The sequence below is a fragment of the Humulus lupulus genome, chromosome 1, assembly GCF_963169125.1.
Source record: "Humulus lupulus chromosome 1, drHumLupu1.1, whole genome shotgun sequence".
In the NCBI taxonomy this organism is placed as follows: Eukaryota; Viridiplantae; Streptophyta; class Magnoliopsida; order Rosales; family Cannabaceae; genus Humulus; species Humulus lupulus.
Genome location: NC_084793.1, coordinates 151,332,121 through 151,349,723, shown reverse-complemented (window position 1 = coordinate 151,349,723; position 17,603 = coordinate 151,332,121). Strand labels below are relative to the sequence as shown.

Here is a 17,603-nt window from a genome sequence, read left to right as displayed (position 1 = left end):
TCGTTCAGCAGAGGCTGAAGACTCGTTCAAAAAGGTGATGGACTTATCAAGAGGTTGAATGGCTGAATGGAAAACAAATTCAAAATGTTTCAAAATATGCTGAAGGAGGCGATATATCGCCCCCTGTAGGCGATATATCGCCTGGGCCAGTATGCTCGAGGCTGTCGTGCATCGTCTCGTGTTTTCCATATCTACGTTCTGCGATATATCTCCCCCTATAGCTGCGATATATCGGCACACGCTGATTATTTAAACACGAAATTACACATTTTTAGCTAAGTTTGAATGGAGTAAACAACCTTGACTAAGCCCTCAACGTATTCAAAGCTGCTGACTGACCTTATTGCATTCAAACTTTTACCCTTATTAAATTTAATCCTCAAAATACTTAATCCTTAATCATCCATACATAACATGTGCTTAAAATCCTATTGGTCCTTATCTAAACCTTATAGTATAATAAATATTATCCTTAATATCAGTCATATAATCAAACCTTAGGTTAACATTAATATTCTTAAACTATAGGTTAAACTTAGAAAATCTACAAGTACTACTATGAGTGTCCAAATAATTTCCGGTCTGAACCAAAAATCCACAGTTACAAAGATAATGCTATAAATACTATAATACTACTATCTAACTAGCTAAGTAAAGTTCTTGGACTCTACATTGACGGCACGACATTTTGAATGTCATTCGTGGTTTCAATTGCATGTCCCCAAAACGAAGTTGGTAGAGTTGAGTAACTCATGCATCTAACCATTTCCAATAAAGTTCTGTTTCGGCGTTCCGCTACACCATTTTGTTGTGGAGTACCTGGGGCAGTAAGTTGTGATAAAATCCCAAGTTCAGTTAAATGATCTTGGAACTGCATATCCAAATATTCTCCACCCCTATCAGATCGCAAGATCTTTAATGTTTTACCTAATTGGTTCTGAACCATTGCTAGGAATTCCTGAAACTTTGAAAATGTTTCTGATTTCCTATGTATTAGGTAAAGACATGAGTGTCTAGATTAATCGTCAATGAAAGTGACGAAATACTCAAAACCACCCCTGCCTGGTACATTCAAAGGTCCACAAACATCTTAATGCACAAGACCAAGTGGTTCTTTGGCCCTATCACCCTTTGCAGAGAATGGACGCTTGGTCAGTTTGCCTTCTAGACAAGATTCACAGACAGGTAATTCACCTAAGGTGAGTTCCCTCAAAGGTTCGTCCTTTGTAAGTCTTTGAATCCTATCATAGCCAATGTGACATAGTCTCAAGTGCCATAAATACGTCATATTATTGTTATCGGTCTTTTGACGTTTATTGGTCCTAGGTTTAGCTACGTTGAATAAATCATTATTAAGAGCGAGGGGTTCGTTACGTCGCAGAATATAAAGCTTGTTTTCCAAACATGCAATACACAATTGTAATCCATTGAAAGAAATAGATATATTAAAACTTGTGAAAGTCATAACAAATCGTTCTAATTGCAACATGAATACTGAAATTAAATTTCTACTAAAATCCGAAATAAAAAATACATCTTTTAAAATTAAAAATTTATTTCCAAACTTCAGACAAGCTCTTCCTCTAGCTTGGACCGCAATGAACGATCAGTTCCCAACTCTAAGCTTTAAGCCACCTTCGTTCACATCCTCCCACGATTCAAGAAGTTGTAAAGAGTTACAAACATGGTTAATAGATCCAGAATCAATAATCCAAACTGAGTTATCATTCTCTAAAACACATGTTTCCAAGATAAATGAACAATAATCAGTACCTTTGTTTTTATCTGCTAGAAACTTGGGGCAATCTTGTTTCCACTGCCCCTTCTCTTTGCAGTGAAAATACTTATCTTTACCTTTCTTGTTTTTCATGTTCTTCCCCTTAGGCGTCTGTGCACATGGTTGTGCACTCGTCTTTGCAGCCTTTGCAGGCTTGGGGTTGTTGTTTTGTCCACCTTTGCTCTTGTTTCCAACTTTCGAAGACGAAGCTGGGTTAGCTTCAACCTTAGCTAGATCAGTAGCAACATCAGTAGTCTTATTTTCACTTCCTTACTAGGTCCACCCATGACAGGTTCAATTATCTAAAGCTCGTTCATGAGCTGCGTCAGACCATAGTTGGGTTGAGCACGAACGTGCAAACACGGTGCCTTCCAAGAATTTATGGTGCCATCACGAACGTGTGGAGATGGTGCTATCCAAGTATTTTCGGTGCCATCACGAGCATTAACGGTGCCATCATGAACATGCGGACACAATGCTCGTTCTGGGGATTCCTTAATCATGACGAACTCAGAGTTGTCACCAATCAACTCTATGTTGATATTCTGCTTCCAATTAAGGAAGTTTTCTCCGGTGAGTTTCTCCATCGAAAGTTGAGAAAGCATGGGAGTAGACACAAACACTACTTAGCTTAAAACTATAAATTATCAATAAAATAGAAATCAATGACATTTTCTCAATAAAACTTCTATTCACACAAATTTCAAGAAATAGCACAACATATACCAAAAATATGTAAGATATGAGAAAAAATACCAAAAACAATCATATCTCTATTTCTTTAGGTTTTTAACTAATCTATGATATCCTTGTCCTTGTTGGCGAGAGTAAAAAATACCACTAGTTAAATAGAGTTGTAAAATCATTTAATAATGGACACCACTATTAACAACCTACTATTCGATCAAAATAAGAAAACAAAATCTCTTATTTTATGAGCTAGACCCACAGTTTCAATAATCGTAGATTTAGTTCTAGTAGTCACCGTAGGGGTGAGTCTAGTAGAATTTGACCTATAATTATCTATCTTTCGAAATCTAACCTTGTCAAAATAACTAATGAACACCTTCCGTAGGGGGACGAACCAAAGCGCCTCGAGGCCCCATTAAGCTATTGACTATGTTAAACCAACGGTGGAGATCGAATAAAATTCGTAAAATAAGCTCATTATAAAATTAAAAATAGTATTTTTATTATTTATTTTTACAAAATTAATGACTATGGTTTTCCAAAAAAAAAAATAAACAGATTAAATTTTTTAAAACCAAAGTCCTATAATTTCTTATTAATTCTAAAGTGTCACATTGAAACAAATTCAATTAATTTAGAATTAATTTGTTGCTAATCAATATTTAGGTTTAACTAATATAATGAACCTATACAATTAAGTCCAACTAAGGTAAATGGGCCTTAACAATTGGGCTTGTATGGAGGAGGGCTGGGTCCAGTATGTCGTTCCCACTACAAAGGATCTCTATCTTCCATACAAGGTCCAAAAGACATGAATTTAAACATTAGTTTTATTAATTGTTATTAATTGATTAGGCCCACTATAGTTATGCAAAGCAAATGGGCCTTCACAAGTGGAATCACCCACAAGAGAGGAATTTAAACTTTACATTTTCTAATGGGCCCAAATAAAACATATTATTTTATGAATATTTTATTTGGCAAAATACCATATATTTAACAAATATATGGGCCACTATATGCATCTAAGCTCTATTGCAAAAACACCACATATAGTGTAAACAGACATGTTATAATTGGATGGGCCTAATCATGTTACTATATGAGCAATTCTATGAATTTATGCAAAAATACCACAATTAATTATCTAGAATTTATCAAAAAATTCAAATGAATTAATTTGTTACAAAAAATAAGTCAATTTAAATGAAATTTATCAACAATTAACAATAGTTAATTTAAATTTCATTTATCAACAATCAACTTGGTTTAGGTTAATTTGAAAAAAAATATTAATTTAATTTAAATAGGATTTATCAACAATTAACCAAATTTAATTTAAATCCCATTTATTAAAAAAATATATTTTATTAATTGGCCGAAAAAATGATATTTTTACAAATTTAACCAATTTTAAATTTTAAAATCAATATCTTAACTATTTTCCAAAAATATCTTGTGTTATTACAACTATTAGCTAATATTTTAACCATTTAAAAAAATAAAATATAAATAGTTATAGCAACCCAAAAATATCTCGAAACAATTAATTAAATTCAAATATCCATAAAAATATCTAACTAACAATATTCAAATTTCAAATAATTTAAATATTAAAAAGTATAGAATAAAAAAGATATTTATATTTTCAAATAAAGATTTGATAAAAATATCAAGAATTTAAAAGAAAATATCTTAAATATCTCATATCTTAATTCTAATATTTTAATATATTAAAAGATTTAAAATTAAGTTGTTAGTTTATTTTTAAATTTAAATTTGAATCCTTGTAGAAAATATCTAATTATTTAAATCTCAACTAACAAAAATATCTTATTTAAAATAACAAATTTAAATGATAAAAGAAAAAAGATATTTTTAGTTTTGATTATAAACAATAAATTTCAACAATTTTAATTTTCTTTAATTTAAAAAAAAATGGATGAATAGTACTCGCGGTACTGTTCACCGGTTACTGTTCATCGCGTGCATGTGCGCGGGCGTGCGCGCACGCGCATGGCAGCCAGGCAAAAATTTAAAAAAAAAAAAATTTTGTGCAATTTTTCAAACCATAACAATTTTCTAATTAATTTTTAACATGTTTTACACACAAAAAAACATATATAAAATTATTAGCATAAAAAACACAACAAAATAACTTAAAAATTGCTAACATTCACATAAAATCAATATGCTTCATAAAAACATGAAAACCATCCAACTATTCAAACGTATCAAATAATCAAATTTTAAACATGTTCATGCATGAAAATAAAGATTACCAAAGGCTCTGAGGCCAGTTGTTGGATTAGCTTTTACAGGATCGTTATTTATTTTCATGTATATCTAATATTAAACAAATTAATACGAGATAGCCTAAAATATGTTTCTAAAATTGAATTCAAAGAGAAACAAATAATAGAATACTTACAGTATACGCAGCGGAATTAAAGAGTCCTTCCTCCAGTTTCTCTAACTCTTGTATCCTCTCTATCGCAGAGTATTATCAAGAAACTGAACCAATCTTCTATTTTCTTCACAACCTTCCAATGCATCCTTAGAATCACTTTGACTAGTGTGGGCAATTCTCAACACATGAGATAGATATAGAGAGAAGAAGAGAAAATAACAAAGAGGTTTAGAAAATGACTTGTGTTTAGAGAGAATCTAAAACTATCAGAAAATCTGACTTGTGACTTATGTTTTGACTTCTCTCTAAGCACTCCTTTTATAGACTCAATTAGGCCATTTAATTTAATTAAAAAATCAATAAAATAACAGCCATTTTGAAGCCCTAGGTCGAAATTATCATGGGCTATAGGCCCGTGAAATTTCTCATTTGATTATAAGCCCATTGGACTTAAAATCAAGGCATGTATTATTTTCTATTGATTTAATTAATTAAATAATTATTGAAATCCTTTATCAAATTAATTATTTATAATTTGAACCTTGATTTAAACTTATTTATTAATTTAGATACTAATTTATCTTAATTAATAAATCTGCCATAATTTATCTTTTCTTCTCAAAATTACACAACTCTGTGAAACTATCCAAAATTGACCTGGTCAACTTTGATAATTCTAATTGATGATTAAATCAATTAATTGAGACTATCTAGATGATTTTATCCAAGGTACAATGGGGACCATGGGCCTATGAAATCAAGCTCCAATAAGTTATCATAAATCTAACAAGTAAGTTTACTAACTTATTAATTCCTCCTGACTCTACTATAGACTCGGAATTGCACTATTGAATTCATAAAACGCTCTATAACAAATATAGATACGCTCTTAATTATCCATTGTTACGACCATAATTGTCACTCAATCCTCTATAGACGGTCTACAATGAGATAGGACTAAAATACTGTTTTACCCCTCATTGTATTTTATCCTTAAAACACTTAGTTCCTTGTAAATGATATTTCAGTAAACTAATTTAATTACTGAAATGAGATCTCTATCATTTAACACCTTGAACCAAACTAAAAGGAAACCATCATTTCACTTCTTCATCAGAAGTTATAGATGTTCATATCTATGACTAACACTCCCACTCAATTATACTACCGAGTTCCCAAGATGTAAGTATGGGCTAGTTCGTAGGGTAAGCTGGTAACGAACAAGTCAAAGAACTGAAATAATACAATCAGTTAGAATACTAACCACTTAGAATTAAGATTGAATTAACCTATGGTCAAATATATGATATGACTAGAATAGACAATAACACTATGTTTACTTATCTTATCAACTGTCAATATCGGTCCAATCCAATGTAACAAATACATCTGATCTTATCTACTTTGCTAATGTTCTGGAAAGAACATAACACTGTAATGTGTAAGTAGATCATATCGTAGATTGGAAAGTCAGTGTAAATCTGGTGCACTGACTAATCTTAGTACTAACTTATTTTGAACATATAATCATATTTATATTCCACTGTGAATACGTCACTATAAATAAGATTAGTTATATGCTCGGGATTTAATAGAAGTTTATATTAAACAAATAATCATGAAAATAAAACATGTGAGCAAAGTGATTAACCAAGTCAAAAAATGATTTCTATTCTTTTATTAATAATAAAATGAGATTACAAAGAATTTGAGTTTTAATTAGGGCATAATACCCCAACAATATGCCTGGTAGCACTGCTTACTTGTTCGTGGCACTGACTAACTAGTCAGATTTTGCAATGGTGTCAGTATTAACTATGAAGTTGTGACCTACTTGTCAAAGTTCGCAGTAGTACTGAGTACTGGTCACCTGGTATTAACTAATAAGTCAAGGATGGCCTTAGCGTGTTTAATGCAAGCCGATAAAGATTAGATCTAATCGATATCTGCATTGAATGACTCAAACGAGCATTAATGCTGGACTGACCTCAAGTTCGATGAAAACTAAAAACGCTTGTCTAGCAAAGGCTAGTCACTTAGAGCCAGGGCTAGAGAGCCCCAGTGACTCTTTAGTCACATGGCTATGGGTGTTGAGCCCGAGTGACTTACCCAGCATTCACTCATTTGATTATAGCCAATACCGTAAAGCCTAGGTGATGGTTTCGTCACACGGCTATGGGCGCCGAGCCCCGTAGTGACTTGCTTGTCAGTCACTCATTATGGTTAATAGAACCTAAAAGTGATATTAAGTCATCTGCTCAGGGCTATAAGCTCTGTATGATCATAATGATCATCATTGGCATGGTTGTGGGTGCTGAACCCCATGGTGACTTGCTTGTCAGTCACTCAGTATGGTTTACCAGAACCTCCAGTGTTAAATCACTGATTTGATTAGAATTGACTTAATAGTCATCCAATTAGGAGGGCAGTATTTCTTATCCTAGATTCCCCAACATTATATGAATTGATTTGCATGCTTGAATAAAGCAATATTTGCTAGGCATGCCAGATATGATTTGACGACATGATGTGATTGATCATGAGTATATTGAGTTTTCTTGCTGGGCTTCGGCTCACAGGTGCTTTGTGGTGCAGGTAAAGGAAAAAGAAAGTTGGACCATCCTTGAGTTGGAGAGCTTGGGTGACGATGTGTACATATGCAGCTGCTCGACCGCCACGGCTGAGGGTTGAAAGAGGAACTAGGGTTAAATCCTGTTTTGCCGCTTAGATCGGCCGGTTGTAAATATTTTCTTGTAATAGCCGTTAAATTATATTTTTGGGATCCCAATGTATACAGTAAACATTATAATGAAACGTTATATCTTAACCAAAATTTTTAATCCCTAAACCATTAATCATACTTAGTTACATTATTATGGCCAAATGACTCAGTTAGCGAGTTTAACACTGTTTAAAATGCACATCGTAACGGTCCCTGGAGTTTAGGGAATTACATTAGATGAGACTACATTCAAAATGTAAGTCGCCGTTTGAAGTGCATATCCCCAAATGAGAGAGGAAATGAAGAGTAGCTTAACATAGACCTGACCATGTCCGACAAGGTCCTATTTCTTTTTTTTGAAATACCATTTTGTTGTGGCATTCCAGGTGCTGTGACATGGGATAGATTACCATGCTCCTGCATGAAATCTTTTGAATTCCAAATCCAAATATTCACCACCTCGATCTGATTGAAGTGTTTTAAGAATTTTACCTTATTGCTTCTCACCCTCAACTTTGAATTATTGAAACTTACCAAAGGTTTCAAACTTCCTAAGCATTAGGTTAGTATGACCATATCTAGAGTAATCATCAATAAATGTGACAAAATACTCATTTACACCTCTAGCTTGTACGTTAGTTGGACTATAGACCTCGCTGTTTACAAGCTGTAAAGGCTCTTTAGCTCTATTGCCTTTTGCTGAGAAATGATATTTGGTAATTTTTCCTTCTAGACAAGACTCACAAATAGGAAGCGTTCTAACTCTAAGTTCTCTCAATGGTTCATCTTTTGTTAACCAATTTATCTTGTCTAGTCTTATATGAATAAGTCTAAGATGACAAAGATATGTGCATCCTCATTTGAAACCTTTTGTCTTTTGTTTCCTTTTGGTTTAGCTACTTTAAATAATGATGAGTTATTTAGCGACCATTGATTTTAAGAAAGCGTTAAAGTCCGAACATTCAATTGCATGTCTAAAAAAATTTAAGAATAAACAAATTATAAAAAATATTCTAAAGTCAATACATGCAATAAAATCAAATTAAAATTCTAAAAGATTTGTTCAAAACAACAAAAATAGTTCTCTTTTAATAAAACTAAAGAACTATAAAATAAATGGACTTTCTTCAACGCTTTCTTGAACTATATGATTTCTCTCTCTTCGACTTCATGGAGACCATAGGTCACATTGAGATGTTCAACTTGTCTGGCTTACTATTTTAGAATAAATATGTTTATTAAAACTAATCAATTAATTCTAAATTAGTTACTAGTTTATTGATAACCCTATAAATGTAATTAATTACAAAATACATTTAATTATAAAAGAGCTTGTTTCTACAATTAATGTGATCTAGATAATTATCTATTACATTCATCTCACTTTAATAAAACACTTTGTAAATAAAGTTGGCTATCTTAAAGGCCTATAAAAACTATTTCTTTTATTATGGTGTGATTTACCAAGTTTTAACTAATTTAAGATTTAGCAGTTTACATACAATTGATTTCTCTAAAACAATTCATATAAATACTTAGGAAAATCCTATATATTCATGTTTCTAAAAGATGCATGATGGATGAACATTGTGTGGGGTTTCATGAATTGAATGTAATTGCCTAGTGCATGATAATGTTATCAATAAAACATTAATTAACATTTATTTAAATAAATAAACAATAAATTGTGAACTGAGTACTATTATGTATTTCTAAATTTACAACCCTTTGAAAAAATAGAAATAAAATTATATAATGACCTTTAGTTGTTTGCAAGACTCCAAGAATGCTTCTATTCTCATATTGGCCCATCTTTAGAATTCTTAGAATTTATTAGGCCAAAACAATTAATTAGAAACTAATTTTCTAATTAATTTATTTAAATAATACTAACTTTTTAATTAAATAACCATTTTTGTCATCTTTTCAATTTGGATAAATTTAAATAATTAAAAGAATCAAATTCAAATAATTATTTAAACTTACGATAAGATTTTAACCAACTAAAATATATTTTATTCTTCTAACAAAAGTAAGATAAGATAATTAATTTTTCAAATTCAAACTATTAAAAAAAATCAATTAAATAAAAGATAATTGGCGCAAAAATAAGATCTTTCTTGGGCACCAATGATTAGTGCCCTAGATTACTAGGGTCGACGACACAAGGAGCTTAGGTGGCTCATGGCGGTTGGAGCTAGGCCGAGGGGCTCACTGGTGCGCATGCAGGCCGCAGATGGTAGGCTCTAGGGGCGTGGATAGGCTCTTGGGTGCACCATACGCATGGGCACTGACACTAGATTCGGGGGCGTGGGACACAAGGCGCAGTGGCTTGTTATTCATATGAATTATTCAAATAATAATTTTAACATTTAAATATAATAAAATTGTACTTTTATTTAAATCAATAAAATATATTTACATGCTTTTAGGGCATAATTCCTAATAGAGCATCACATTCGTTAGTAGCTACTGCTTTTGTTGAAAAACTAGATAGAATGCTTGAACCCATGCTGAACATGTGTGGTGTATCTTTTCCTTCGGGAGGGGACATGATAGTGCGATTTTGGATTAGTTCCATACCCGTAAGGATAGTTGGCACGAGCTAATAGTTGATCTGTTAGTACTCGATTTACATGAATATGATGTCATATTTGGTATGGTTGAGTTAACAAAACATTGGGCCGCTATAAATTGCAAAAGTAGGAGGGTAATTTTTCCCCGGTAGGTGAAGAATTTTTCAAGTTTAAAGACACGTCTTGAGAGAAGAAAAAGTCGATCATCTCAATATTGAAGGCGAAGAAAATGTTGGATGATGGATGCATTGGATACCTAGCAAGTATCATCGACAAAAGAAAGGAGACGAAATCACAGCCAACGAATGTACCAGTCTTATGCAAATTCCCTGAAGTGTTTCCCAAGGATCTTCCAGGAATTTCCCCTGATCGAGAGACAGTGTTTAGGATCGAGTTATCTCTAGGAATGACACCAATTTCAAAATCCCTGTATTGGATCGCACTTGTCGAGCATAAGGAACTGCAAATGCAACTATAGGAACTGCTTGACAAGAAGTTCATATGACCAAGCCACTCTTTGTGGGGAGCTCTAGTTTTATTCGCGAAAAAGAAAGATGGTACAATAAGGATGTGAAGAGATTATCAGGAGATGGATAAAGTGACCATAAGGAACTGATATCCATTACCCTGAATCAACGACTTATTCAACCAGCTGCACCTGCGATATTCATGGATCTCATAAATGGATTATTTCATGAGTATTTGGATAAGTTCATCATTGTGTTTATTGACGATGTTTTGATATATTCGAAAAACCAAGAAGGGCATGCAATACACATGGAGCTGGTTCTGCAACGTTTGCTGGAAAAAAATCTATACACAAAATTCTCAAAGTGCGAATTTTGTTTAGCAAAAGTAAATTTCCTAGGACATGTAGTGTCGAAAGACAGAATATCGGTGGATCCCACCAATATCGAGGTCGTGAACCAATAGAAACCTCCAAAGAATACCTACGAGGTTAGGAGTTTTCTCGGGCTGGCAAGATATTGTAGGAGATTCGTGGAAGGATTTTCTAAAATAGCCACCCCTATGACCGTTCTCAATCGCAATAATGTGAAGTTCAAATGGACAAACAAGTGTGAGAAGAGTTTTCAAGAATTGAAAACAAAATCGATGACCACCCCAGTACTGACTATCCCTAATGGTGCGGAGGGATACACAATTTATAGCGATGCAGCATGACAAGGACTAGGAGTTGTGTTAATGCAGCTTGGCAAGGTGATTGCTTATGTGTCAGGACAATTGAAAAATTATGAGAAGAATTATCCTACGCATGATTTGGAGTTGGTGGCGGTGATTCTTGCGCTCAAAATCAAGAAATATTACCTGTATGGGATACATTACAAAATTTATACCAATTACAAAAGCATAAAATATTTCTTCACTCAGAAGGAATTAGACATGAGGCAGTGTCGATGGCTGGAACTATTTAATGATTACAATTGTGACATCCTGTATCACCCCAGAAAAGCGAATAAGGTGGTGGATGCCCTAAGTCGACAACCCATGGTTTTATGTGATGGCGGTGAAAAAAAATTCTTTAGAGTTAAGAAACGACATCTCCACCTTAGACACAAAGATAGTAGTCCGTAAATTATTAAATTTGTCACCACAACCGACCATCATAGAAGCTATTCAGGGAGGATAGATGACTGATATATGGTTAGAAAGGATGAAGCATGAGGTGAGGAAAGACATGCAATTGGGATTTCATATATTAGAAGATGAGGTGCTAGAGTTTAAAGGTAGAATTTGTGTTCCTAAAGATGCATAAATCAAGAAATAAATCTTTTATGAAGCACATGATACTCACTATGCCATGGACCTGGGCATTTCAAAAATGTTCCAGGACATAAGAAAGTATTTCTGGTGGCCGAAAATGAAGAAGAAGATAGTGGAATACGTAAAACATTGTCTAACATGCCAACATACTAAGGAGGAACACTAGAGGCTAGCAGAACTACTACAACCATTTGAAATAGCCAAGTGGAAGTGGGAGATAATTACGTTGGATTTAGTCCTAGGTTAACCAACCACTCCCAAAGGGCAGGATACGATTTGGGTCATCATGGATAGATTGACTAAATTGCAGCATTTCCAACCAATTAAAATAACTTATTCTATGGATATGTTAGTAGATATATATATATATATATATAGAAAAAATTGTGAGACTGGACGGAGTACCTGTAAAGGCGCCCTAATTCTATTCTTTTATAAAAACGTCGCTCTCGTCATAGTTATTAGAAAAATACCACTTTAAGGAAAAACTCAGTAGGGCCTTGATAAAACATGCAAGTTTGGACCCAATAGTTGAAAAATAAAATAATGTGTCTTTATACAATATTTAGAAATGAAATAAAAGCTTAATGCCCACTGGCGTAATTGAAATAAAAATCATAATATAGGTTCTTTTATTCTTGGCGGTCATCTTGATCGTTGTTCGTTCATAAGACACCCCGTGCCATACATACTCAGACGTCAAAACTCCCCACATAATTGTGCGTGCCAAGGAGAAATCTTGTTGTTTACCTAAAAGGGGGAAAGTAAGAGGGTGAGCTAAAAGCCAAGTAAGGAAGTATAACAAATACCACAATATCAAAGAAAAATGCAAGAAGAACATGTATCGTAAATCAGAGAAAAACATATCATCTTCATACACATAGTTTATAATCATAAATGTAATATTAGTCATACATCACATTCACACATCATAAACATACTCTTTGTGATCATGGCACCCCTATTGTCCATGTCACATCTTGAGGTAACCAGTAAAAACATAGGCTGGTAAGACCTCCTCTATGAGGTAAATAGGAACTCAAGTCCTTGAATAACCTCAGCGCGTCCGCCCTTTGAGTTATGTTATATCCTTAGTAACTCCTTTGTTGCGTCGCGTTCAGCACGCTAGCAACATTTTCTTTTCATTCATCATACAAGCACATGTGTCACACTTCACATCAAAACATAGAAATTACACATTTCATAGCACTTGTATGATCAATAATTTCATCCTGAAATTATTTCTTACCAAAATAACTCAGGATATCTTTCTCTATGTCTTCCTCCAGCTCTCATGTTGCCTCTCTTTACGTGATGTTCCTCCACAAGGCCTTAACTAATGGAATCCTTTTGGATCTCAATTCCTTGATTCCTGTTTCGATGACATGCTCTGGCTGCTCATCGTAACTCAAGTCCTTCTTCAGCTGTAACGGCTCATAACTCATAACATGAGAGGGATTTCACACGTACTTACCCAACATCGAGATATGGAAAACTTAAGCATTTCGGCTAATGCTGGGGGCAGTGCTAAACGATACACAACTTGCCAAACTCTATCCAAAATCCTGAATGAACCTATAAATCTTGTGCTCAATTGCCCTTTCTTCCCAAAACGCATAACACCCTTCATTGGCGAGACTCTCAAGAACACAAACTCGCCCACTGAAAACTCAATGTCCCTTATCTTAAGGTCGGTGTAGATCTTTAGCCTACTTTGAGATGTAAGCATTCTTTGGTGAATTTTCTCAATCGCCTTGTTGGCTTCCCAAACCGCCTTAGGGCCTAAAATCTTATTCTCCCCAACCTCATCCCAGTCCAAGGGAGATCTACATAAAGCATCTCATATGGAGTCATCCCAATAGTGGACTGATAATTATTCTTATAGAAGAATTCCATCAGGGGTAGATATCAACTCCAGGACTCTGAAAAGTCCAATGCACAATATCTCAACATATCTTCTAGAATCTGAATAGTCCTCTCAGACTGCCCATCGGTCTAGGGATGAAAAGCGGTACTGAACTTCAACTTGGTACCAATTTCTTTTAGCAATCCTTTCCAAAAGTTCGATGTGAATACTGACCCTCGGTAAAAAATAATCGACTTTGGAACCCCATGATGTCTCACTATCTCGCTCACATATAACTTTGCATATTGATCCGCCGAGTAGGTGGTCTTAACTGGTAGAAAATGGACGAACTTAGTGAGCCTGTCCACTATTACCCAAGCAGAATCATGATGTTTTGTGGTCCTAGGTAACCCTACCACAAAATCCATTGCTATGTCTTCCCATTTCCATTCCGGAACATAGAGTGGCTGAAGTAACTTGGTTGGCCTTTGGTGTTCTGCTTTGACTTGATAACATGTCAAACACCTGGCAACAAGCTCAGCAACATCTTTCTTCATTCCATGCCACCAATACAGCGCTTTGAGGTCTTGGTACAACTTTGTCAACCCTTGATGTAAGGAATAAGGTGTAGCATGCGTCTTTTTCATAATACTTTCATTAATCTCGTTACTGTTAGGCACACTGATTCTATCTTTATATAACACCAATCCACCATTAGACATAGTAAAGTCGCTGTTACCACTCTCATGTACCAAAGTCTATTGCTTCATTAGGGCTTCATACACTTTCTCACTACTACAAAATTGGGCTTTTCCGAAAAATTTTAACTGTCGCTATTGAGAAACAACAACAGCTAAATGTCGCATTTGCTTATGCCGGCGTAGGGGTAACAAAACCAACAATTAAGAACTATTGTTGTTGCTGGCAACGCCGACAGTTATTAGTGATCGTTAATTCATTAGAAAAAAATAAATTAATAAACAATTAACCAAAATATTATTCATCACAACCAAAATCTCAAATATGAAAATTTTAATCAATTATTTCCTGTATAGATATGTAGAGAACACAATTATCTTAACTCAAAGATTATATAGCCTAGTCTATAAACATAATCATCTTGACCATAAAAAAAATTATAATTAGATTTATAAAGTAAATAATTAAACACAAAATAAAAACCTTTACTCTAATAAAATCACAAACAAAATAAACACTAAATCTATTGCCAAACACCATATATTTCTTCTTCTTGCCCTTGCATTCATCACCCACGTCACCAAAATAGTCTTTCCAAAGTACAGATTGGCTGCTATGAATTCCTTTATGAAATTATCTCTGAAACATGAAAAATCACATTATAATACACCAAAAGCTACTTTTAATACACCAAATATGAAAAATTATAACTAAATTTTTATTGTAGCGTTAATAAATAAGTTTACTCACAATTGTTGCATCCCCATCAACATGAAACTTCTACCCATGATTCTTAGCTATCTCCCTCACTCACTCTATATCTGCATGTATATTATATAAAGGGAGCACCCTACCAATAGTGTTGCATTTTATAAATATTAGTTGAGTTAGACTTGAGGAACAAGTACAAATCTCATCCAAACATACCAAATGTATATTATATATGCTACATGATAAGCTTTCCAAGCTCTATAAGCCCAACTTCCCATAATCTTCTCTAACATCATTTGTTATGCTCTCCAATCAAACCTCATATGCACAAACAAAAATAATAATAACGATTAAAGAGTGCACAATTATATAATACCCTCTCAGGTATCACTCTCCATATACAACAAGATAAAATAAAATAGAACGAAGGAAGGCATTGAAATCCAAAAGTAGCCAGAGAAGACAAATTTCAAATGAAACCACTAAAGCACTTAATATAAGTGAATAAAAAAAATAACGACTAAAGCATTATACATATTTTCTTTCCGCTTTTGGGTTAATTAATATAATCTAAAATAAAATGAGAGATAATATAAATTACAGTTAGGATTATAAACTTGCTCCCTGCTATATATTGTGACGTGTAGTTATCAGACTCCTTTCCATGGACATTAAATTAAAGTAACTATGAATGTAATTAGTTAGTTTAATCAAGTTTCAAATGATTTAAGTTTTACATAAATAGAAACAAAATGTTTTACCAATTAAAGAAGAAGAAAGTTACCACTTTACAATGACTACTTGAAAGCATTTGTGGTTGGAGCATTTGGTCAAGACATAGTAGACCACAAAAATTGTTAGAAGGGTTCTCCCTGAAATGAAATGAACCATATAAGAAGAATAATCAAAATGAAATAAATATATATATATATTATGCTACTATCTATAGAGTAAAGCAATAATGCCAAATAAGCTTAGATCTAAAAACAAAAAAATCAACTCGATATTACCAAGAAGGGTGTCGTTGCTGGTCATGGTCGATTGCTTCTGTTGGTCACGGTCGGACGGGTCAATGCTCAAGGTTCTCTCTGCTTGCGGACAAAAGTAGCTCTGATCGATGGATGAGATACGGCGGTCGGGGATGCATGTTAGGCAGAGAGAGAATGAATGAATGAAAAGGAGGAAGAAGAATAAAAGAAAGAATAAGGGGCCGCGGGAGAAGAGCCTTAAGTTTAGGAATTTAAGTTTAGTTTAATGTACGGTTTATTTTTTAATTTTTTTTCAAAAGAAAAAATGTTTATTTTACCGTGTATTTTTTGGTAGCAAATGATAGTGACCGTAGGTATATTCCTATCTTAATTAACTATTGTTATAAGTATATTTTTTAATAATTATTTCAAATTTAAATAACTAAGTCAACAAATCTATATATATATATACTAGATACAAGGAATATGCAATGCACGTTTGCTTAGTTTTATTTATAAAATTTCTTAAATATTTTTATTAAATTTATATTAATGTTTGATAACTCTATAAAATAGAGTTATTTTACCACTTTTTATGTGCTAATTGTTGCTTAATTATTGAGTTTTTAAATAATTTATTAAGTTTTTAAGTAATTTTGAATTTATTAGGCTTATTTTAATTTTATGGATTTTGTGTGTTTTTATAGTTATTTTGTTGTAAGAATATGGTAGTTAATTATTTAAGCTATTGTGTTTAGGGAAGTAAAAAAATGTGTGTTTTATTGAAATTAAATGTTAAATTAAATTAAGTTGTAATTAATATGGCTTATTTTATAAATGAAAATATTTTATTATGGCTTAATTTATATTATTTTGTGTAGATAATATGTTGTATTTTTGTGCTTGAAGTGGAATAAATGACCGAAAGTTCAAAAAGAAGGAAAGTGGCATTTCTGAAAAGCACAGGCCCAGGCCCATTCCAAGACCTCCCAATCAGCCACCTGCCCAACACTCCTAAAGACTTCTCACGGCGCCAGCTGCCTTCCCATGTTGCCCATCAATGAAGCTCCTTCAGCTACATCTCAACACTCACGTTCAGCAGCCTCAGCAAAGCACCACGGGCCAGCCTAACATCCAAAGCATCAACTCAACCCTTCACATTCAGCCACCGTGGGCCTGCCTCTCCACCAGGCCCAAGCGTCCAGCAGCTTCTCCAGCATTCGGGCCCAACTTCACCCACGGCCCAGCACTCCTTCAGCACCAAACAGCCACCAAAAAGACCAAAAAGTCACATTTTTCTTCCCAATATTTTTTCCTTTCACTCAAATATCAATTCACTCTTCTCTATTTTTCTTACCTAAATAAACATTCCTAATTTATTTTTTTACCCTAGCTTTTCACTAATCGTTTACCCAACCAAAC

At 33.6% G+C, this 17,603-nt stretch overlaps 1 long non-coding RNA gene across 2 annotated transcripts; it reads right to left on the bottom strand.

Moving 5' to 3' along the window:
* Nucleotides 1–14,791: 14,791 nt before the first annotated feature.
* LOC133820268 (uncharacterized) lies at nt 14,792–16,404 on the bottom strand. Of its 2 annotated transcripts, XR_009886694.1 has the most exons (4): nt 16,224–16,404; nt 15,998–16,085; nt 15,253–15,531; nt 14,792–15,141 (listed from the first exon to the last, which is right to left on the bottom strand). It is a non-coding gene; the product is annotated as an uncharacterized LOC133820268 (long non-coding RNA). The 2 variants fall into 2 exon arrangements; XR_009886699.1 differs by lacking the exon at nt 15,253–15,531.
* Nucleotides 16,405–17,603: the final 1,199 nt, after the last annotated feature.